Source organism: Cavia porcellus, unplaced genomic scaffold (assembly GCF_034190915.1).
Source record: "Cavia porcellus strain 051 isolate PalLab524CR breed Dunkin Hartley unplaced genomic scaffold, mCavPor4.1 scaffold_1, whole genome shotgun sequence".
NCBI classification, from domain to species: Eukaryota; Metazoa; Chordata; class Mammalia; order Rodentia; family Caviidae; genus Cavia; species Cavia porcellus.
In genome coordinates, this window is record NW_026947484.1 from 29358097 (window position 1) to 29382411 (window position 24315).

The 24315-nt window shown below is 35.4% G+C and overlaps 1 protein-coding gene and 1 pseudogene across 10 annotated transcripts in view; one reads left to right on the plus strand and one right to left on the minus strand.

The window, feature by feature from the left end:
- The window catches only part of Npas3 (neuronal PAS domain protein 3), an 815093-nt gene that overhangs the window by 43757 nt on the left and 747021 nt on the right, over window positions 1-24315 (plus strand). The window lies entirely within an intron of this gene.
- On the minus strand, window positions 11332-16643 carry LOC106028073 (small ribosomal subunit protein RACK1-like; annotated as a pseudogene).

Here is a 24315-nt window from a genome sequence, read left to right on the forward strand (position 1 = left end):
TACATTAAAAAGTGAAGTCATTTTTGGTATCTTATTGAGCATTTTTAACAGTACGTAAGATTCAGTTAAGAGCTGTGTCATAACTTTGATTGAACTGGGTTGTGGGAATGCAGGTCTTTCACTTTGGGTGGATATGATTTTACTTGATTTTGTTTTATTTAAGGTAGAGAAATGAATGAGGCATGCATTCATGTTTTTCACCTAGGCCAGTGGAAGACTTTTCAGTGATGTAACCCATTAGGCTGGAGAAGCTTTCTGTGAGCTGCCCTGCGGTGCTGAGCATCGGTTATGAATGCTGCTCTGTTCTCAGCGCAGAGGGCCTTGCCGGGAAGAGAGCGGTGTGCCTGGGCCCCAGCTATTGAGAAGATGCCAGTCAGGGATGAGAACGTCTTTCATGAAACTATAGCTAACTTTCCTGTGACACATTACCATAAAGAAGAGAGTATTTTTAAAACCAGTAGTGTGAAAATATACACAATACTTTATAAAAGTCAGAAGGCTTGGCTTTATTTTAAAGTATGCATGCTGAGTGACTAAAAATATACAAGTTTGTGTCAGAATTCTTTTGATTGCATTGGTCTGAGCAGTTTTCTTCCTCTCCCCCTCTCTCCCTGTTCACAGCTCTGATTTCTTTTGCCTTTTGGTTTCAACTACAAAAGATGTCTTCTGAGACAAATGCTGGTGCATGACATCAGGGCGAAGGAATGCTCAACTCAGTCCAGCATGTTTAAAGCATCAGCTGCTTGAAAAAATGTTACATTTTCCAGGATGGATTTAAAAATTAAGGTTGATTCCTGAGAGTAGGGCTGTAGATTCAGATGCTTACAGAAGTTTTGTTATTTCCAGTGATTAGAAACATACCAAAACTGGAATCAGATATTGAATGTTAGTAGCCTAACATTTTTGTTAGCCAAGTACGCTATAGTCTTTATAAAGCAAGTCATAGTAGTTGGTGACAGTAACAAGATAGCATACGGTTATAAATTTTGTAAAAATTAGAAGATTAAAATTGTAAGTTTGAGTACTAAATCATTACTTTGGTTTTAGAGATTATAATGTTAATTTATGAGTAATATTAAATGAGCGTTAAAAGAGTTAAAATACACTTAATTTTTCTGCTTTTTCCATTTAAAATAATTTAATTTGAAGCATGTTCATAAAATTTCCTATACTTGTATGAAGTACTTACTAATTAAAATAACTAATCATTATGTCTATAATTTATTTATTTATTATGGGTACCAGGAATTGAACTCAGGACTTTGCATTTGCCAGGCAAGTGCTGTGCTACTGAGATAAATCCCTGACCCCTTGTCTGTGGTTTAACATGAAAGAAACATACTTTTTCTCCTGTTTAGCTGTCAGTACTTATATATAAAGTTAATTATTTTTTTCACTCTTAGTTCTAGGTGAGTAAAGGACAATGGAAATTCTGGAGAAATTTTAACAATTTCAATAAAATACATAAAAACACCATTTTTAAAAAATAGTTAAATCAGAGTTAAGAAGTCATTAATTTGTTTACTTTTTGGTTGTATGTTTAGTGATAATAGTTACCTGTGTACTGCAAATCATCATTAAATTATGGCTTGAAAAATTAACCATTATAAAATAGATAGTAAAGCTGTTTATATCAAGAAAATGTCAGTGGATCAAAGGATTTCTGCCTGGATAAGAAGGAAAAGCATGAAATATTAAGGAAAGGAAAAATGGAGGAAAGAGATGACTGATATGTGGGGAGCGAACATGGCAAAGGCCACAAGGCATCTCAGCTGGGTCCTAGGGCAATTTAGGATGTGGTTTGCCTCACGAGCTGGACAGAGGAGTTGATGAGAAGGAAAATTTGCTCACTTAATGACGCCTTGAAATCTTGGAGTTGACTGAGACTGGCAAAAGGCAACTTCTGTGTGTTTTTCATATGTGCATTCCAGAAATGAAGCTATTAAAAGTGACAAGAAAACAATGAGACTGGACACATTCGTCACTTGTGTCTCACATCTTGAGCTTGTGCCCACTAGGCTTTGTCTTGGGAGCAAGAATATAGCTGTGTCAGCAAAAATCATTAGAAAGTGTTAAGAAAAAAGGAGAGATGTTTATAGTGCAGAACATAAAGCAAATAGATTATGGGAATCAAGAGGTTGATGGGGTAGAATGGAGGGAAAGGGGATAAACAAAGGAATCAACACGTATTTTGTATAACTTCACCCACAAGCAGTGACTGTAAACATTTACAAATAATAAAAAATTTGATACCTATATGAATATTTTTTCAGATGAAGACTGAGGATATTTATTTCTCAATAATCATTGCTTCTTTGATGCTTCTAACAGATTTTTCTACTAATTAATTTCTCTACAAGTATGTGTTTGAGTTTTGTGGGTAAATGATAAAGCATTGGGGCACTTTATAATTGTTTTTAACATTTACAATACTTTGGAAACAACAGATTGGCACTTTCACACTTGAATATTTACCATAACCTGGCCATCATGTAACTGAAAAAATTAATATTTTACTAAAACCCTCCCTTTTCTGTCTGTCGATGGCAGACATTTGTCAAAGACTCAGGTTTATTTAATCATTCATCTTATCAATGAAAAGTAAAAATAATTTGTTCTGGTATAAGGCAAAAGTTTAGAAACAGACATACCCCATATATTAACAATGATTGATTAAGATATAATAATAAGAACCCAACTAATCAGTAAGCATGGTGAAGATATAAGCTTTCAACTGTTACTATATGAGATCTCATATGAGAAAGTCTCATGCTTATATGATATCTTTCTTACAAGGACCCTGGAGGTTGAATTTGGTTTATACCATCAGTGATATGCACCATCTCTAGGTATCACAAATCAGAGTGGCAGGCACAGCACTAAGTAGATTGTTTTTGTTGTCACACAACTGGTATGTCTTCACTTCTTTTCCAAAACTTGACTAGGGTTTACTTTGTCTCTTGAAAATCTAGTTTGTACTACTCAAGTTGTTTCAATTCATATTTTCCTATTTGTTTATCTTATTCCTCGAGTTGGCACTACTCCTTTCTTTCCTATCAAGCATGTGTTGCTTGAGTGCCTGATATACAATGGCCTTTGAGTAGGGTGCAGTAAACCACAAATGACATGGCACCTTACATCTGGGATCTCCCATTCAGAATATGAGGAGAGGCAGGAGTGCACAGACATACATGCACAGTAACAGGGGGATATATGCTGGGGAAGACACAAGTACTGGGTATTTTGGTGTTAGAGAGTTGGGCATTAGACTTGCTGTGGAGGCTTGGGGGAAGATGACAAGGGCAAGGAAACTCTTGAGTCTTGAAGAATAAGATAGAACTATGTAGGCGGATATAGTAGAGAAGAATATCCTCGACACGGAGAAGAATATCCTAGGCATAGAGACAGAAAAGTCATAGAAAAATCTCTACAGGATGTTATCATTGGATGCAGATGGTTATAGGACAGGAAATGAGGCTGAAAGCTATAATTTGGAAAGTCATTAAAAGTTGTATTTTGTGCAAGAGGCTTTGGTCTTTCTACTTCCTAACATAGCGTATGTGAATTGAATTAAACTGAAACAACTGCAGAGGACTGGCTTTGGAGTAAACTAGTGAGATTTGAATTTTAGAAAGATAACTTTTGGCAGTGTAAAGAGGAAAATGGTGACTGGAGAAGAGACATCAGTGTGAGGTTACTGCACTCCTTCAGACATGAGATGGTGCACTGATCAAAAAAATCATGCATGGGGCTGCTCTTGAGACATTAATGAAAGGCAAATGTACAGAAATTAATTACTGGCATGTAAGGGGTGAGAGAGAAGGAAGAAGCCATGACAGGCAAAGGTTTCTGACTCAGTGAATTGTGTTTTTATTCCTTGAAGCAGGAATGCAGGAAAAGTATGATGATGATACAAGATTTGTGACTGATGATGATGAGTCCCATTTTGGAGGTTTGAGGCTGAGATCCTCCATTAAAAAGTGAAATGCCAAAACTTCAAATATTTCCAGACTAATCCTTAATGTGAAAATAATCCAACCTATGTGGTAAACAAATGCTTGTTGAATTATTGAATGAATGTATAGCTTAACCATCAACTTACTACCTTTTATATGATAACTGTTGACTTGCTGTAGTTGTTTTAAAGCCATGTAACACAGCAAGATGCATTCTAATTATTATAAAAGTAAAAAGGATAAGTAGCAAAGGCTTCTTTGTGTTGCTTAAAAATTTCCAAATAAATTGATGTGACTATAGATGTTTCTAAGTTAATCCTGGCATTAATCCTGAATGTGGTCAACTTTCCCTTTCTTTCATAGGCTGTTTGTGGGATATATTAATTTTAATGGAAGGCTATGATTGGGCAAATGTAGGTAGAGCAATAACTTGATAATAAGAGACCAAGAAAACACTTGAAAACTGGGAGTGAAAATGGTTTTAGAAGAGTAATTGGAGGAATAATCCATTTAGATTCAAAGTTTGATCTTGGTGAGGTTTATTAATGAAGGTTTCTCAGGACTAATGAGGTAGGCACAGGATGGTGATAGGTGCCCTGTAGAGGTATACTGGTAGTCAGTTTGTAATAAAGGTTGAGGTTCTTGATGCTTCCTTAGAAAGCCCACCTGTTTAATGGGGCTGTAATTATAGCATAATTAAATCTCATTGAAAATGTAATCTAGACAGTGTGGGTAATATCCCTTCTAAAACTACCTCAGAAGTCTTTACTCTGGGAACATGAAGATTCCAGGGATGCCTGGCCCTGGGGCAAAACAAGACTCTCTTTAGTTACTCTTCAATTTTCATGGCTTTTTCACATATCACTAGCAGCACCCTCCTTCGACATGTGTGAGACAGCCTGTATTTTTATTCATGTAATGGCTGTGGAGACCAAATATAGATATAATTCTTCTATCTGGCTTACTAAAGTTATAAAAATAAAACATACATCATTCATTCAATAACTAGAAGACAAAAAGTCAACTACAATTACTTTCCATGAGTTAATTTGCATTGTTCATATCAAAACCATGACCTGTTCAAAGTGATTTGTGGTTATAAATGCTACACTGTACATTCAGTTTTTTTTTTTAAACCACTGGTATAGTTAAAAAATAGTGCAACCTTGTTAGAGTCTCCTAGTAAGGTTTTCTTTACCTTGGTTGTTTGGTTGTGTGTGGAACACAATGCTCCTTAGTGTACCGGTTCAGACGTCTGATGTTGTCAGCCATCAGGAGGGGTCTGTCTCTGTCAAAAGTGAACTCATATTAACCATATTTGTGAAGCTTGTAAAACCAAAATGCCAGATGATTCATTCACAATGAGAAATACAGCCACACAGATGGACTACTTGCCTTAGCAATTCCTAAACCTTCTTTTTTAGTATGGGGAGCTGGGTCATACTCAGAAGGGGCCCAGGGAACACACAGTCAGAATGGGGAAGTTGGATGGATCAAGCTATGGTACCCTGGTGCGGCCAGTACGTGTGGAAAATTTAGCAGGCTGAGATCCACAAAGCCTGCTACTTTAGTCTGCTCTTTCATGGAACAATGTGTGGAAGGGCACATCCAATATTTGTCTCTATGGGTCTCATTGTCTAAGTAGTACTTGTAGGAAAGGAATCACTTTGTGAGTGTCATGTCCTTCCTTTGGGTCAAGTAAGTATCAAAGCTGGATGGCTTGAAACCTTTTTTAAAATGTGACTTTGCCCATTTCTGCTGTGATATATTACTATGAGAGAAATTTCATAGATCAGTTCATCTCCAGGTGGTCAGAATTTGCCACTGTTTATCTCCCAAGTACAGACAGTGTCTAAAACTCTAGTAGTGGCTGACTCTGCATGTCCCTGGGCTTGGAACCACACTTGTCATCTAGCCTCACAGGAGGGTATCTGATAGGTAAGTTGCTATGGTTAGTGTTGTAGTTAGAGTACAGTGTAGGAGAAAATAGAGAGAGAGATAGGGAGTTCAGCGAGTGTATTTTCTAAGCCGAATATCAAGGTGCATACTATTTTATACATTCATATGAAGCTACTAAACATTATCTGTTTTGAGAAAAATTACAAAAATCATATAAAATTATGATTAAATTCAGGATGAAAGAGATGAATGAATCAAAGATAACTCCAAAGTTTTGCATAACTAGAAGAATGTTGATAATTATAACTTCAGAAGATGACAGATATGAACTGGTTTGTTAAGGACAATGATGGTTCTCTTGTGATTGTTCTATTTCAGTTGGTATTGCTGTATTAAAGTAAAAGTGCCCACAGGCAGGCCCTTAAAAACTGGAGTTCCTGTGAGAGGTAAGGAAAGTGAATAAAGATTTGTGGCTGACTAGTCTCCGAGGCTTGAGAATAAGAAGAGCTAGAAATTCAAGAAGGAAGGAAATAAAAATGGACTTTTGTGGAGACATATGAAGAACAGTTTCAGGAGATGCAGGAGGTGAGGAATTCTAAAGGAAAATGTAATCAGATGCAATCAGATTCCCTGTTTTGTGTAGGGTCAGAAGATCTAAGCTGGTAAGAAATTTCAGAGGAAATTACAAGCAAATGCACAGAATGAATCGAAGGTTTTACACCTAGAAATGGTCACCAAATTTGATAACATCATAAATGACAAAAGAGCCATTTTGTAACCATTTTGTACTTTTATATTAGTTCAACTAAGGGTTATTTTCCATTTCACAGGCAAAAGTGCTGGACTTCAGTGACAGACTGTAGCCATTATTTCTCACTGTAAATTAAACATTCTTCCAATACATTTTTATGGAACTTACATTTTAAATTTGGTATGCAGTTGAAAAAATGAAATTAAAGCCTTGAAAAAGTAAATATTGTTACTTTTTAAAATACAGATCTATTTTTAAGGAAGCTGTTTGATGTGGCCAAATTTTGATTAAGAAAACGGTTCCATGGAAATCCTCTCAGTTCTTTCTGGCATTATCTCACACTGTGTTGAATTATGCACTTTTGTTTATATAAACAGGATTTTAGCTTATTGTATCCCAGAAGGAATTTGAAGAGGAAGATTTTTAAGTCAAATTAATTACCTTCTGTCTAAGGAGAGGGTACCAGCAAGTTTGCAGAGATATTTTCCTTTAAATTTTGTATCTAGTGCTTTCTAGAGAGGAAGGAAGAGCAGACATGGATGATTGACTGGAAGAAGAAGTTATTATTTTGTTTGAGATACTGTATCAGTTACATGCATTCTCTAAATATACAAGTACATATATTTGTATTTAATGCACACTATCGACAAAGAATGTAAATGCTTAGGCATTCTATTGCACTGCATTATTGTATCTGTTAGAACAGATACTTGCAAACTGACTTCCTGTATATTAAATTAGTGCCCTATTAACCAAAGTTAAAATAGGTTAATGCTGCTCATACTTATCTTTTAGCAAAACAGAAAATAATATACAAATCTACAATACCTAAATGTACTAAACCCTTTTAAAGTACAGATAAGAGCACAAAATATTTCTTTTTCATTAAAATATTAATTTAAGTGAATAAAAATGACTGCCAATGAACAGAAGCTATTCTCTGATGGTTTGCAAGATTATTGCTTGTGGTGGGACCTTAAAAAAATGGATAATCGCTGTAGTATTTATAAATATTTAAGCACTCTGAGTTCCTTCAGTCAGACTTCTGTCTTTGGAGCAGTTGCTGCTTTACTGAAGAAACAAATGATCCTTGAGAAATGTTATGAAGAAGACAGAAAAGAAGGGGAAATATTTCAGTAAGAAACTGAAGTAGGGGCAACTCAACTTATGTTATGCAGGCATAAATCTTGATTTTGACACTAGCTGTGTGTATAGGGTAAATCAATTTTTCTAGTATCAGATTATTATTTGCACATTGAAAATAATGCTATTCAGAGATTTTATAGAATAAAACAAGATGGCATATGTAAATATGTCACGTACAATGATGTTCGTCTTATGGTAATTCTAAACAAGAGGAGTTTCCCTTGTACAATTTGGCTCATGATGAAACTAACCATGCATTAGGATCCAACTTTTCTCAAAGAGGCCCCAATAAGGAACTTTTAAATCTTAATTTTGGCTCCTGCAATTCTCACCCGAAGTCTATTTCCCCCTCTTTTCCTTTTCTTTTTGCTCTCCTGATTTAGTTCACCTTGTGCTGAAAGTGAGCATTCTGTTAACTGCTTTCTTGAAAGTCTTCCCACATTCTCAGTCCCTCCCTGAGCTGCTTTGTTCTGTGTTTGCTTTACCTGCCTTCTCTTCATCATCACGAAACCTAACGTGTACAGTGAAGCTCAGTCTCATCCCAGGACCAGAATTTCTAATTATTCATTGACTATTTTAAAGAGTTTTCAAATCTTTGAAATCAACTTTTGTAACTCTTCTTCTTCTCTTAGGCTTTCTTCTTATTTTATAAGCTTGTTTGTTGAACCATAAATCGAGTCTCTCAAACAGGAAATATAGGGGCCTCATTTCGAATTTCCCTCCATGGTATTTTTACCCAGGTTTACTCTTGTGCTCTTAATTCTGTATTTCTTGTTTTCACCACTGAGTCCTGGTTCAGGCACTGCCATCTTTCAGCTGGGTAGCTGGGATGTCGTCTTAACTGCTGTATTCTTTTGGCCTGCTTACAAACTTGTGCTTGTGGGAAGGTAAAAGGATTCAATCACTGATGAATGTAGTTTTGTGGTTTGTCAAAAAGTTAAACATAAGTTGGGAAGGGTTGCTTATGCCTGTAATTCTGGTACTCAGGAAGCAGAGGCAGGAGAATTTTAAATACAAGGTTGTCCTGGTCTTATTCCATAGAGTTCAAGGCTGCCATGGGACTATATAGCAAGGCTCTATCTCAGGAAACTGAAATTAAAAAAAGTTAACTGTAGAATTTCTACATGACCTAGCAATTTCACTCATAGGTGTGTAACTGAAAAGTTTGATAACTTTCTGATAACTATATGCTCTGTGCATGCTTATAGCACTATTCACAATAACCAGTAGGTAAAAGCTGCCCAAATGCTATCATGTCAAGATGAATGGATAGAAAACTTTTGTTACATGTGTACAATAGAATATTACTGAGTCATAAAGAGGAATGAAGTACTGATACATGTACCAAGTGGGTGCACCTTGAATATGGTAAGTGAAATAAACTAAGCACAAAAGGTCATTTATATGTTCCCATTCATATGAATTATTCAGAGTAGGAAAATCCTTACAAACAGAACACAGATTGGCGGTTGTGTAGTGTGGGGGAAGAACAGCTGCTTAAATGAGTGTAGGGGTTTCTTTTTGGAGTGATAATACTGTTGGAACAGGATAGTCTGGCTGCATAACTCATTCATTTATGCCACAGAAATGCTTACTTCAGAATGATTAATTTTACAGTATTGTGAATTTCACCTTAATTAAAAAAGTCAAAACCCAACAAACTTTCACTAGCTCCCCCTTGTGTACAGAATGAACCTCGAGTCCTAAATTTCTTACACAAGATCCTTTGTGAATTGCCTGCAACCTCATTTCCGTTTTTTTTTAGTTTTTTTAATTTTAAAAAGCAAAATTAAAAAATGATAGAAGTGATACAGAATTTCAAAAAAGTAAGGAATGAATACTACCTAATATATTGCATATTGTTATCTCCGAACTAGTTGTTCAGATTACAAAATCTAGACACAAAAGTACAATTTGTAATAGCTAAATGTTGGAAACAATTAAAGTGCCCATCAACTGCAGAATGGATAAAAATGTTATAATATTTTTATACAATGGAATATTACTCTGCTATAAAAAGGATAATCTTGAGGCTTTTATACGTAAATGGAGGCAACTTGAGGCCAAATTCATAAGTGAAACAAATCAAACTCACATTTATAAATGTATTGTCTCCCTAGTATAACAAATAACAATCTGAAAGAGTAAATTTCCATTTTCCAGACTAGTGCCTGTCCTTCCTTCCTTTACTCTCTCTTCTACCCTTAGGGAACAGTTACTTGGTCCTAGATACTTTGTATTCTTTAATCATTTTGTTTTGGCCTATTCTGTTCTTCTTTTGGTTTATGTCTGCTTTACTTCCTGGTCAAACCCAGCCAGTCTTTGACAAAGGCAGGCAGTGCCAGCCTCTCTGTGAAACAGCCTCTGGAGTCTCCAGAATACAGGCACGAGAGTTCTTTCTGCCCTCCTGAGCCACCTCACAGGCTGCTTCCCTCTGGTGCGGGGAGAAGTGCCCCTAGCTCTTCTTCACTGTTGCAGGGCTCACCTTTAGGCTGCTGCCGTATCCCACTCATAGGTGCATGAAGCGCTGTGAATGTCACTCCCCTACTCCCAGCCCAGGACTGGGTGTTAAAAGCCAGGGCCTCTGCACTAAGATACAATCTCAGTCCTGTTTATTTATTTGAGACAGGGTCTTACCCAAGTTGGTGTGGAATTTGTTATCCTCCCACCTCAGCCTCTCAGTGTGCTGGCATTACAAGAATATGCTATGTGTACAATTTAATCTTTTTTTAAACAGCAATTTGTTGCTTCTTAAACTGTGATGATTGAGTGTGGTGAAAAAAATCCACTTGAACTTTACTATACCTTGATTTTTAATATGAATACTGTGAGGAATTAGCAGGGAATTGTTGTAAATATGTTTTTTTCCTAACAGAATTGTATTTTATAAATGATTAGTGCTTATTTTTTCTCTGGGTGCATTTTTATTTCTAGTAATGAGATGTAGTTTTCCAACTATTTCCTTTGATATTTTTGAGGAGAAGGAAACACTTTTTAAAAAATCTTTGATAAAGGTGCACCAGAAATTACAAATTTGGGTAGGAAAATTATTAATGAAATACTTTCCTAGTCCTAGTTGTCTTTACTATTATATAGTTTTTCTCTTTAAATTTACTTACCTTGGTTTTTGTTGCTTATCATAAAAATGTCCTGAATAATATAATTTAGGATGCTATAAATACAGACCCTTGGAATTTGCAGAGGCGTAAGATGCCAGCCTTCCTGAAATGTTTACAAAGATGTCAGGGTGCAGTAGATAGAAGAGCCCAGTCACCACATAGAGTGATACATGCTTTAATTGGCATTTATAGACAAGGATGTATTCTACAAAGGAAGGAGTGGGAGGCTGTCTTTTTGCTGGGGTAAACAGAGGAGATGATAATAGTACATGTTATGGAATTGAGTCTTAAGGAATGAGGATGATAAGATTGGAGAGCATCTGGAGAGTATCGGTAGCCTCTGATATAAAATATCGTTACCAATTGTTGCCCAGGTCAAAAAGCGAAATAGTTTTCATCAGTTTGAACTAGTTTGCTACCAAAAAGTTCAATAGAGACCTATTATTAATTTTTTTAGAAAGCCAGTTTTTTATTGTTTTAAAGCTGACACATTTCTAGCAAGTGCCAATAGTCACCTGCCACACTCGCACCAGGTTATCTGTGTAGCCAGCAAACAGAGTCTGGCCACCAGAAGACCAGGCCAGAGAGGTGCGTTGAGGGGCTCTGCCTTGATGCTGGTACTTATAACTTCTTGCTTCAGTTCATCCATGATTATCTTGCCCTCCAAGTCCTAGATCTTGATGCTGAGGCAAGTGGCAGTACAGAGCCAATAGCGGTTAGGGCTGAAGCACAGGACATTGATGATGTCTTCTCCATCTAATATATAAAGATGTTTGCCTTCATTGAGATCCCACAGCATAGCCTGCCATCCTTGCCTCCAGAAGCACACATGAATCCATCTGGAGAAGCGGTCACAGTGTTCAGATAGCCAGTATGGCCAATGTGGTTGGTCTTTACCTTGCAGTTTGCCAAATTCCATACCTTGACCAGCTTGTTCCAGCCATAGGAGACAATGATAGGGTTGCTGCTGTTGGGCAAGAAACGGACGCAAGACACCCACTCTGAGTGACTCTCATCCTGGACAGTGTATTTGCATACACCCAGTGTATTCCATAATTTTATGGTTTTGAATAGAGACCTATTTTAATGACTGTTACTAGTGTGCATTTTACTAGACATCATTTCAGGCTTACAGACCCACTACATATGCTTTGTTGTTTAGCCACAGTGTTCCTCCCTGCTGCATTGTCTTCAATTGCCAAAATTAACTCTGTGGACAGGCTCATTCCCTGATGAGGTGGGATGAATGAGGGTGCCACTGTAGGGCTGTATATGTATTTGTGTTACAGATACAGATTCTGTGAGTGGATACACATCTGATACAAGTTTATGAGTAGAAGTTTGAACTTCAATTAGTTGAGTTTATGAAGCACTGATAGTGTAGGGCAATATATGAGGCATGTAGGAAATTACAAAGGAAATAGGAAACACAATCTTTGTTCATATTGAGTTTATAATCTAATGGAACAAATATAAATGGAGATACATAATAACAGATAAAATAAACATAAAAACATAGTCATAACCAGTTACAGATGAATAGAGATATTTGTACAAGTGCTGTGGGGTTAGGAAAATGATAGTAAGGACTATTGTCAGTTGGGATAAGTCAGGAATTGCTTAATACAGGGTGTAAAACTTGTGCAAAAATATTAAGACAGGAAGGACAAAGACTGGTGTGGTGGAAAGCAACCATCAAGTAGAATAAAATGAAATAAAAAAACACTGAGTAGGGCAAAGGTGACAATAAAGTGTGCTTGAACAGCTGAGTGTTTGTAGGACATGGATTATTTTTGGAAAGTAATCATATTAGAGTAGGCTAAGTGCTGTAACAAACAATTCCAAATTGCAATATTGGCAACCTGTCATGGTTATGTGATCTTCTCACACCAAATTCAGTGGGATATTCTCTCTCTCTCTCTCTCTCTCTCTGTTTCTTCTATGTAGTTATTAAAGGATACAGGTTTATTCTAGCTGAATTCTAGGTTCTGAGAGTCTTCCTATCAGTTTTGATAGTCTTTTTCACTCAGCTATTGAAAAGACAGAAACTAGAGGATGATCTGCTGCAGGTGAAACAGGCACAGCCTTGGAGAAACCCTGTCCACATTCTACTGAGAATGACTCAGTCACAAGGCTGGGTCTTCACACAGAGTATGGGAAGGGTGATGCACACATCAGAGTCTCTTGCTGTCACTTTTTTCTAGGGTCTCATGATTCTACATCATTCCTTTATTTTCCACCTTAACTTTAGGCTAATTTCTTCAGTCTGTTTAATTCATTGCCTAAAAGTCACCACCTGCACTTTTCCTTGCTTCTTCATTCATTATTCAGTCTACAAATTCTTCATCTGTTTATTACCTGAGCATGACATGACTGAATCACTGTTTCTTTTTTCTTACTTTATGTATTTAATAATGTGACTTCAGAATGCTTCTTCAGTCTGCTTACTTTCTTCTTCCATTGTTAGATGTTAGTAACCTTATCTTGTAACAATTGTACTGTTTAGTAATTTTCTATCTATAATTCTACCCTTAATATTTCTGCTAAATAAACAATTACATTTTTCTTGTAACGTTCTCACTCAATGATCCCTTTTCCTGCCATTTCTTTGAGGACTAGCTCCAAATTTGTCAGCAGACCCTTGAATTGTCACTGTTAGCTGCCTCTCTCTTCTCATTTCTGATTCTTAAACAGAGTCTGGCTTGGCTACCTTAGTCTCTGAATTTTAAGGATGGCAGTTTGCATCTTGGAGCCATTGCTTCTCTTGGAGAATATGCTTTTCTCTACCTTTTTTGAATCAATCCTTGCTCACCTTAGGTGTAATTCAGGAAAACTCATACAAATATGTGGACACCCAGAAGCTTTGACTTGTATGTTCCCCTCACTCCTGTGGTGTGTAATCATTCACAGACTCTTCTTATTATAACAAATGTTTAATGTATGCATGTATTGTCTCTCTGCATTGATTGTTACAATCCATAATAGCAGGTACCTTGTCATATATTGTTTAATTTCCCATAAGGACCAGCATATAATTAGGCACAAAGTGATTACTTCACAAATACTTGCTAAATAAACTTACTGAATGAAGATGGAAGTGCTTAGGTGTGAAGAGAATCGTTTGGGTAGGTGTTTTCATTTGATTTAAGAGGCAGTTGGGAGCCATTGATGACTTCTGAGAACTGGAATCAAAAATTGCTCAGGAAGAAAACTCTTCAGTTGTGTGTAGGGTCCTGACAAGTTGTAAATAGACAAATACAAAAATATTACAGATACAGTTGAAGCAAAGAATTTTCTTTGTTCAGAGAACAGTACACTAGCCTTGTGCCCTACATAATTGAAGAAAGTGGAAATCTGAAGCCAGAGAAGATTCCCAAAAGGCTATTTAGTTGAGAAACATAAGGTAAAAATAAATGATGGGACTTAGGGACACCTGGAGACCACAGGTAAGAGTTGGTGTCACAAATTCAGATAGCAGCGTAACATTTTTAGTAACAAATTGAGAAATGAGCAATGATTTGAATGACCGGGATATATTTATTAATGCATGTTTAGTTTCAGATTCCAACAGGACTTTGAGATGCAAATGTTTTACTGATTTTGGTGGGATCCTGTGTGTGAAAGAACTCTTAATGCAGAGTTAAGATATCAGTAATCTAGTCCTAACTTTGTTATCACTGGGGTTTGTGACCTTGAGCAAATCATGCAAACACTATATAATGTAAGTGGGTTAGGTTACAGCCTAAGGTAGATTCATTGAGAGTTCTCTTGTATAAACATGTATCATAGCAACTTGAGAGCTTTAATAAGAGTAATAATTTTACTGATAATTTTGTTTCATTTTGTTGCTCAGTTTAAGACATCAAAATTTCCTTCTTTTTTTTTTTTTTGCTATAAATATATTTCAGCATTAGCCCTTTTCAATCCCTTTCACCTTTTAAACACATCCACAAAATAAATACATATCAGTTACTGAGAAATTGGAATGTAAGCTCAATTATGCTAAAAAGAAATGGGTAACACTAACACACAGTAACAGCTTCTTTTGCAATATTTATTCTCTTGGTGATAAAAACATAAGCCCAACAGCCCATTGCTGCAGAAAGAATTTAGCTACAAGTTTATCAATTTAAGCAGGGCAACTGCACTACTAAATGCATGTGAAACTTAACAAATCCCTTGGGGAAGCTGACTGTAAGAATTTTCTAGTCTGTATTGAGTTACTGAGGTGAGACATGGTGGATTGGACTTAATGCCTTAGGCAAGTGCAATCAAATAGAGACAGTTTAAGATTTTTCTGTGTACATGAAGGGATCTCTGGTAGGTGTCTAAATGAAGCTTTCAGAAAGGAATATAACACAATCATGAGCTCCCTTCCTTGAATATTTGGCAAGTTATTTTGGTGTAAAAGAAATATAAATAAGATCTTTGTATTGTAAACTATGAACAATTGAAAGTTATTGTTATTTGATTAATAGGAATATGGAGAAGTACAAAGCATTGTCTTTTATATTTTTTCAAGGGGAGAAATTCAAGAATAGTGAATAGTGTGTAGTGTTTATTGGAATTACTTTTGAGTTATGGAAATTTTGTGATGTGGTTTCTAAAAGTCGACCATCAGTATTAGTTTTGAAACAGTATAGGACCTATCTGTTAAGAATGTCCCATTGCATGTGGCTTTTCTTGTAAACAACTGTCTTTTGGGTCATTTTTACTTCTAAACTTAGGAAATTTGTATCAAGTTGGGAATTTCATTAACATGAAATACATAAGCTACTTCATTCTTTTTTAAAAATTGAAGATCTAGGAGGGAACAACTACCAGTACAAACAAAAGTACATTTGTTCATTTGCTTGCCAAATTATTTGAAGATGAATCCTTTCTTTAATTATTCCCCTACTGTCCTGTTAATTTAATGTCCTGGCATCAAAATACTATCACTAACACCAAAAAAGCCAAATAATGTGATCAAATTATTATGTTCTATGGATCACTTTATGTTATATTCAGGCTATCTGATCCAGACAAATCAAAAGAGAAAGTTTTGTTTTGCTTTTTTGTGGTACCAGGGATTAAAAAAGAAAACTACTTTTGAGATCTCAATCACTCTGGAATTTCATAAGTCTGGTATGAGAGGCTGTGTAGTGAAATAGTTAAGCAGGTGGGGTCTAGAGACTAGTTATCCTGGTTTAAATCTTGGATATGATACCTATTAACATGTGATTTAAAGAAAAATGCTTAACTTCAGTTTTCTCTGTAAAGTGGGAATAAAAGAGTCATTATTAGGTTTGTGTGAAGATTGGATGAATCAATGAATGTGGAGCTCCTAGAACAGAGTCTGTTACAGATACTCCTCAGTTAGCATTAGTTATACAGTGACTGTAATAATCACACTAGTATCATTTGATGCATATATTATGGTGTTTTAGGAGCATAAGATACATAGATTTATATTCTTTCACCTGTTTGATGCTCAGCTGATGACAGTAGGAGAGATAGATTTGAGAGTTGGATTCCCAGGCCCCAAGAAATTTGGAATCCCAATCAGACAACTTTTAACATCTTCCATATGGGCAAGGTATCTTTAAAAAGGTACTCAATCTGATAGGCTATAAAATAGAAGAAACGCTGTAGTTTGGAGGAGAGAGGCACACTAGAATTGAAGGGGAGCTGCCTGTTTGAAGGCAGTAGAAGGTTTCTCCAAGTAATTACAGCCACTGCTCCCTTGGATTCCTTGGCTGTTGAGTCTTCAGGATTCAGAGAGCCTTCCATGTTCTTTTCAAAAGTTAGCTTGCATAATAGGACTGAAGCTTCTCTATTGTCATTTTAGACATTTGAACAAAGATATTTTTGCATTTTCCTATAACCTGTCCTCATTGTCCTGACCTGTGTCTTTATGATTATGACAACAGTCTTGATACAGAAACTCTGCCCCGGAATGCTCAGCCCTCATGCCTAATACCCACACTTGCAAGGATTTAACTCCCTCCCCCGCTCCGCTTGACTGACCAGAAGGCGCAGAGCCATTGCATTGACCTCAGACTTCTGGCCTGACTCTGTTATCATTTACTACTTCCCTTGTCTCCTTTAGCTCTCTGGATCTCTGGAGCCCTGCTTGTTTTGGACTCATCGATTTTTCCTTCCCTCCTTCTCCCTTCAGAACCTTCCTAATCAGGATACTCAGAGAAGAGATAGAAGATCCCAGAGGATGCAAAGATCCAGGGGGCTGGGCCTGATGAGATGAGCGCAAAATTTGTGTTTGACCTGTGACATTTCCAGGAGAATGCAGGGGCTCTTCATAATTATATCAGGCTAATATGCTGTGCACTTGGTTGTCCTGGGTTAACTCTGGACCTGAGCTGAAAAGCAGCTGTTTTCCCAGCCTTCCTCCTTGTACTTTTCACACCATGGCAATACTTTTTAAGCAGTTGCCAGCAGGAGGAGTAGCCTGGGGTAATCTTAGCCTGGTCACCTAAGAGACTAAGAAGTCAGGTCATCAAAAAAAGGCCTTGAAGGAGTCTGCTGGCAATCAGCAAATAATTGACAAGTAAATATTTTACTACTAGTTTTTGACCAAATGACACTAGTGGACTCATTTCTACATTCTTTTTGTAGGGAAGAATAAAATGAGAATTCAGTGCTTTGTACAGCTCTTGGGATCTTCTTTATAGCTTTATAACATTTCACAGTGAGGAATGCTGGAAAAAAAAAAAAAAACCTGTGGCATTTATATAGGAAAATGGCTAGAGGATCCATTCAATTTTACTACAAGTGTGGCACAGTTTGGAAAGTTGAGTTGAAAGCAATGGAGACATTTAGAATTGTAAGAGTAAATTCATCTATGCCTGATTTCAGTTCCCTTATATTGTGTTAAGCAAGTGGCAGAATCTATTAGCAATTAATGCAAACATCATTTCATTATACATGAGCATAGTGTAGACTCAAGCCATGCTTATTTTTGGTTATCCACTAACATCTATTTTTCAACTTTAATGTGACATTTATTGTCAGTGGCCAAATACTATAATAGAGTTTGCAATGAATGTTGTGGCAATTTTAAGTATTAACACAAACAAGTTTGAGTTCCTATTATAAGTACCTCCTTTTTAGTGTGAATTTAGTAGGTCAGTAGGATGTGAGAACAATGATTTTCGTTTTTTCTGTGCAACCATTCCAGGTGAGCATGCAGGGAAGCCCAGGAGCATGAGGCTTATCTCACTAACTGTAATCTTGTTTCCTATCTTAAATATTACTACATATCACTTGGCTTTCATAGATAGATCATTTTAAAAAGCTGTATCTTTGTTCAAAATAGTTGCCTAAGTCACTTAGACAGACTAAAGGATAACCTTCTATTTAAAGGGCAATCCATAGTTTAATTAATTCACACTGTATATTCAAAAGCTGTAGAACTGATCTGGCTTCATATTATATAGTTTTGATTGTAGAATTGGAAAGAGATGTTGCTTTGTTCATCAGCTGTGGACCTTTTCTTTTTCATAAGTAAGTGCTTAAAGATACTTTAAACTGGAACTTTGTAGAAATACAAAAAAGAAAAAAAGAAAAATCCTGAGTAAGAACAGTTCATGTTCTAGTATAGGGAATCATAAACATTTTTGGTAATGGGGCAGGCACTTATTTTTTCTTGTTTTGTGGACTGTATGATCTCTGTCACAGCCATTCAGCGCTGCTGTGGTAGTACAGGAGGAGTCAAAAACTATGTGTAAAAGAATGAGTATGACTGTGTTCCAGTAAAACTTTATTTGCAGCAGTAAGCAGTGAGTGGGGTTGGCCTAACTTTGCTCACCCTGATTTTAGTGTGAAGATAGATCTCTAAATTAATTAGCATTCATAAATACCATAGTTGAAATTTATTCTAGTTGAGAAATAAAAAATATTCTGCACAATATTGTTCAAGGAATTAGATATAACTATAATTATGCTTTTTAAATAATTTCTAATAAAATGCCATAGATAACAATAAAGAGACATTAGCAAAGACTATCACTGCAGCATTATTTATAATAAATAAAAGGAAAAGTCCCAAATGTTCACTGATAGAAAATTAGCTAAATAAATTGTGGAAGTCTGCACACTTAAAAACAATGAACTACACTTATTTCTGACAAGGAAACTTTTTCCCAGCACCATTTCTTGCAGAATAAAAAAAAAAATCAAGTTTTAGAATGAAATATACAATATGATGACACTTATGCTAAACAAATCATAAAAAAAATACCACATAATCTCTGTGGGTACAAATGTATATTTTTGAATTTATAGATAAAAGCTCTTGGGGATACATGGCAAACTGATAGTAGTGATTATCTGTGGATAGGATTGGCATTAGAAGTGTTAGAGCCAAAAGTCAAAATGAATGTGAAACTACAAATTTTAATAAGACATTAAAGAATGACTTGCAAAAAAGAAAGTACAGACACTTATATTCTGAGACAGTAATACAATGAGAACTTATGATTTTTAAGGTTCAAGTTATATCACATGAAATTTATAGCCTTTATTATGTGGAGAGTTTTATAGGAAATGAATGGTAGGTAAGGATTCTACTTGCAACGGAATGGGCATGTGATTTATTTATTGTGTAGGCCTTGGATCTACAGAAAATCTTTGAACATTATGAAATTTTAGAAACTCAATAACTTATCAAAGATAGTAGACTGACCATCATGCTCAGCAATTTATGAGCTGTATTTCAATGTTATGATCAGTCTGGCCTTAGGAATTTTTGCCTGGGCTAGAGCCACACTTTGATAGGAACACTTCCTTTGCAACATGTGGCCCTTTCAAGAGAAATCTGTGGGGAGCTAATGCCAGCACACCTCAATGTAACAGTCACATTATTTTAAAATGTGACAGTTACAAATTAATCCACTATGTGAATTCAGACATAGGATAGACAGCAGAGCAAAAGGATTCTTATTTATAGCTGAGGAGATGGTCTGTTTTTAGTTTAGCAAGTTTTTATTGAAGACCTACTATGACACCCTTACTGTATTGAAAAAAGTAAGTAATGACAAAGAAATGTGAATTACAGTCCCTTTCCTGATAGTGCAAGCCACTTAATGGGGTGGGGGGGCACAAATTACACAACACCAAAAGGCATCGCATTTTAAATGCCAACTCAAGAACCCAGTAATATAGAAGTAGATTAGGAATCAGCTGTGGGATTTGATAGTTGAAGATTAGCTTTAAAGAAAATAGTGTGTTGATTTGGGCCTCAATGCAAATTTCACATTGATGGGGGAGATGGAAAGGCTGATTTCAAAAGGTGGAGCTTGTGAGAAAGCACAGTGACCAAGAGAACAACTTTAGAGAAAAGAGGAGCGTGTTTCTGTAGTGGTGATGATGGTGGCAGAGAATCAGTAGTAGCATGAATAGCATTAGCAATACCAGAGTTATGATTTTGATTAACAGTTTTATTGTAGGCAGAGGACTACGTGTTTTATACCTTTGTCTTTCTCCCACCTCACTAAGCCCAGGACCGCAGTAATTTTTCCTTGTTATAAAGGTGAGGAATTTAGGTTTGGAGAAGTAATGTAACCTGCCAAGAACACTGGGTTGGTGACTGAGTGTTAGAGGCAGGGTATGAAAACTTTCTAATTCCAAAGCCCAAACCTCTCAAAGCTAGAATAGCCCAGATAAAACTATAGACTAGTGCTGTTTCTGACACTAAGTAACCTGAAGCCTCACTATCTTCCACTTTAAAATAAAAATGTTGAGCAATTCAGTGTCCAGGATTCCTTACATTCATTCTTTGAGTCAGCACTTTATCAGGAAATGGAATTAATAATTGTACTGTGTGAATTAAGCAAGACAATAATATATGAAATAGTATCAGACTCATAAAAGACCCTTGTTAAAATTTTAGAGTCCAATAAGTAAAATGTTTTTATCATCTTATTAAATAGCTAAGTTAATTTCCTTAACATTTGCTCTGCTGTATCTCCCTATACTGTGGGTGAGAGATGTTTCAGGATGAGCACAGAACTCTCCATTTCCATGCAGAGTAGAGGAACTGTCCTAAAGATGTGGATTATGACCAGGGAGTAGACCCGTGAAACACATTCTTATCTTCTTGAACTTCAAGTGCACGTATGGTGTATTTGCCTAAGTGGTAGCTTTTTAAAAGTAACAACATCCATAAATTTCAACAATCAAAGTGAGAAGTGAATAAGCCACTTGTATATTAAACTAACTCTGACAATTTTGTAAGGCAGTAGAATGTGATTACAAATAACTTAAAAGAAATCAGTAATTCCTTAATTTTATCTTCTCCTTCTCTTTCCCTTTGTGGTGCTGGAGATCAAATCTAGAGCTTCATATAACTAGGCAAATATTCTACCAGTGAGCTATATTCTGTAGTCTGAAACCAGTGATTTCTAAAGCAAGGTCCTTTATTGTACTTGTTCTTTAAGGAATCTTGAGTCTTTATGTCTACATATGCTTAAGAAATAATTCAATTACAGAGTTGCTGTAATTCTCTTTCAGTATCTGATTCCCTCCTCTAGTGTTTCCTATAATGAATTAGTGTGAGAGTTGAGGCAGCTAGTCCAAGGTATACTCCTGGTTTATGGCAAAGATTAATCAACAATTCACTTTTCTAAATCAGGTGCAGTGGCCCACACCTGTAACCCCAGTGATTTGGGAGCTAGGCTTTATGATTGAAAATTTGAACCTATGAGTAACTCAGTGAGACTTTGTCTCAAAATAAAAATAAAAATAAAAATAAAAAGAGATGGGGATGTCACTCAATACAGAGGCCCTGGGTTTAATCCCCAAGACAAAGAAATAAAACAAAACAGTTTCTAGGTGAGAAAGACAGGGACTTTCTTTTTTTCATCAAAAATTTTCACTCCCTACCCCAAACAAAGGGCCTTTTTTTTTTTTTTAACCAAAAGCAATCTTATCTAAAGCCCAGTATGTGTCACAGTTGGAATGGCATTGCTCAAGTCTAGTAGAACCTGGGATTGTGATACCTTTACCTCTTTTTCTGTCTCCAACCTATGGTTCTAAATCTAAAAACCAGGCCTCTTTAAACAACAGCTATGTACAGTATTGTTCTGTACTTTATAATTTCATTAATGATATGGGGGCAGTGTGAGGTTTTTTTTTTTTTTGTCTTTTTGTCTTTTTGTCTTTTTCATTTTATCGGTACCAGGGATCGAACTCACGACCATCTGCTTGCAAGGCAGGTGCTTATGCCGCTGAGCTAAATCTCCAGCCCCCAGCCGTGTGAGTTTTATAATTGCTTAATGCAGGTTTTAATGTTTTTCTCAAGTAGTAACGTGCACAGGAATGTAGAGTAGAAGAGAATTAAGATCTCTTTCTTGCATAAAATAAAGTCTTTAGTTGCTATCTACTTTAAATAGTCCATCTTTAATACTGGATAATTATTGCCAGGAAGGCATGCTATATTGATGGCCTGTAAATAAAGTTTAATGAGAGCTAACAACTTAGTAAATACTAGCAACTGTGCTTCTTGGAAAATAAATATGCCTTTCAGTTGAGAGTTTTTCTTTTCTGATTTAACCCTTATGAGAGTTTTCAGACTAAACTCTGTCAAACAAAATAGATAACATTTTTGGCCTCAAAGTAGTCTCTTGTAAGCTACATGTACTTACATAGATGATAGCAAAGCATGAAACAATTTAAAAGTCCAAATTTGTTGATTATTATCATACATAATGGTTATTAGTCTGAATGTTCTTAGAGGCTAAGAAAGCAGTGAGGATGCATGGATTTTCTCACTCAAAATATTCAATACCTTTACAGGATAGCAGATCCTAAGGGTCTACTCCAATGGATTTCTATTCCTCTGCTAATTAAATACCGGATTTGATGAGAAAGGGAAGTTAGAAAAAGCATGGTATTCTTTATTTTGACTTTTTATACTTCACAAATATATACAGATCAGATCAGATAATTTCTCCGTATAACTAATGACACTGTTTGCTGTTATTATCATAAATACAGTGATCTGTTTATCCCTGGAGAGTATTTTGCTTGTATCTCTGGATACTGAATATTTTCAGTGGGTTCCCTGTAAATGTCTTGAGGTTGTGTCAACATACCTATAAAAAATGTCTCAAATGTAATTCAGAATCATATGTTTTGGCTCAGTTAGTTTGTATGTAAGATATTGAGATTAAAGGCAAACTTTATATGTTGGATAGTCTTATTATCTTCTTTTTTATTACAAATGTTATAGATGCTCATCACATGCCTTGCAGTAAACAGAAATACAGACAAAAATTGCCTTTGATCCCACCTCAAGGGAATAGATTAGTTTACAAAAAGGTGATCATCTTGGAGATTCTTTTATAGATGTACATTTAAAGATGAATTTTACTACGTATATCAATTGTACTGTGCTTTTAAAATGGTAATGTGGAAATATTTACATCAATATTTATAAATTTGAGTAATATTTAATTGCATATTATTTCACATAAATAGTTCCTTATTAATGGTTATTTAACCTGATTACATTTTTTATGAACAATGCTTTTTTTTGCAGTTGTGTGCAAATTGTCCACTTAATAGATTTGTTCAGAATACATTCAGAAAGATATATACATAATGAAATTTTGATATGTATTTTCAAACTGACCTCAAGAACTTTTGTTATTTTATTTTCATATCAGTAACAACATGAATATGTTACAAAAATTATAAATAACAAAACCATTTTTTATATTTCTCTGTACATTAAGGGAAGAACAACAAAAGTCAGTCTAACATATCTTCAGTGCAGGATCAGTAGAATTACTCTCACTGCTTGTTACCAGTAAAACATTACTGAGACCAGAAAAAGCAAATATTTACAAAAATTATCCCTGTAATTTTGTTTGAAACAGGTGAGAGAAAAATATTAACTTTTAGCTAGTATTAAAAAGTACATTGTCATGTTTTTGGAGGGATGATCTAAATTGCATATTATGAAAGAGACAAAGATAAGGGGTTTATACTATTTCTATACTATATTAAAGTTTGCATTTCATCATTTCATGTTTTCATAATTAGAAATGGTTACAGAAAATTATACATCTGCTTTTTTCTTTCTATTAAGGTTGTAGATATATTTGTAGCTTGTTTTCTAAATTTAAAATAATCTCAAATGTCACATTTGTGATTAAATATTATATACAACTTCTTTGAGTTAATCTTAAAATGATGATCACATACTGATAAGAAATTATTAATAGTTTTTGTGATGTGATCTGTGGCATATCTTAAGTTATTAAATGACACATAACAAAAATATAGTATAATAATATTTGTTATTTTTAGTAAATAATCTTATTGAACTATAGAAAGAAAGTTTGCTTTTTAAGTACATAGGTGAGAGCACTCATTTTTAGATTTTTAAAGAAAATTTTAACTTGATTCTTCTTTCATTTGGATTTTATTTTTTGTAGGGCTT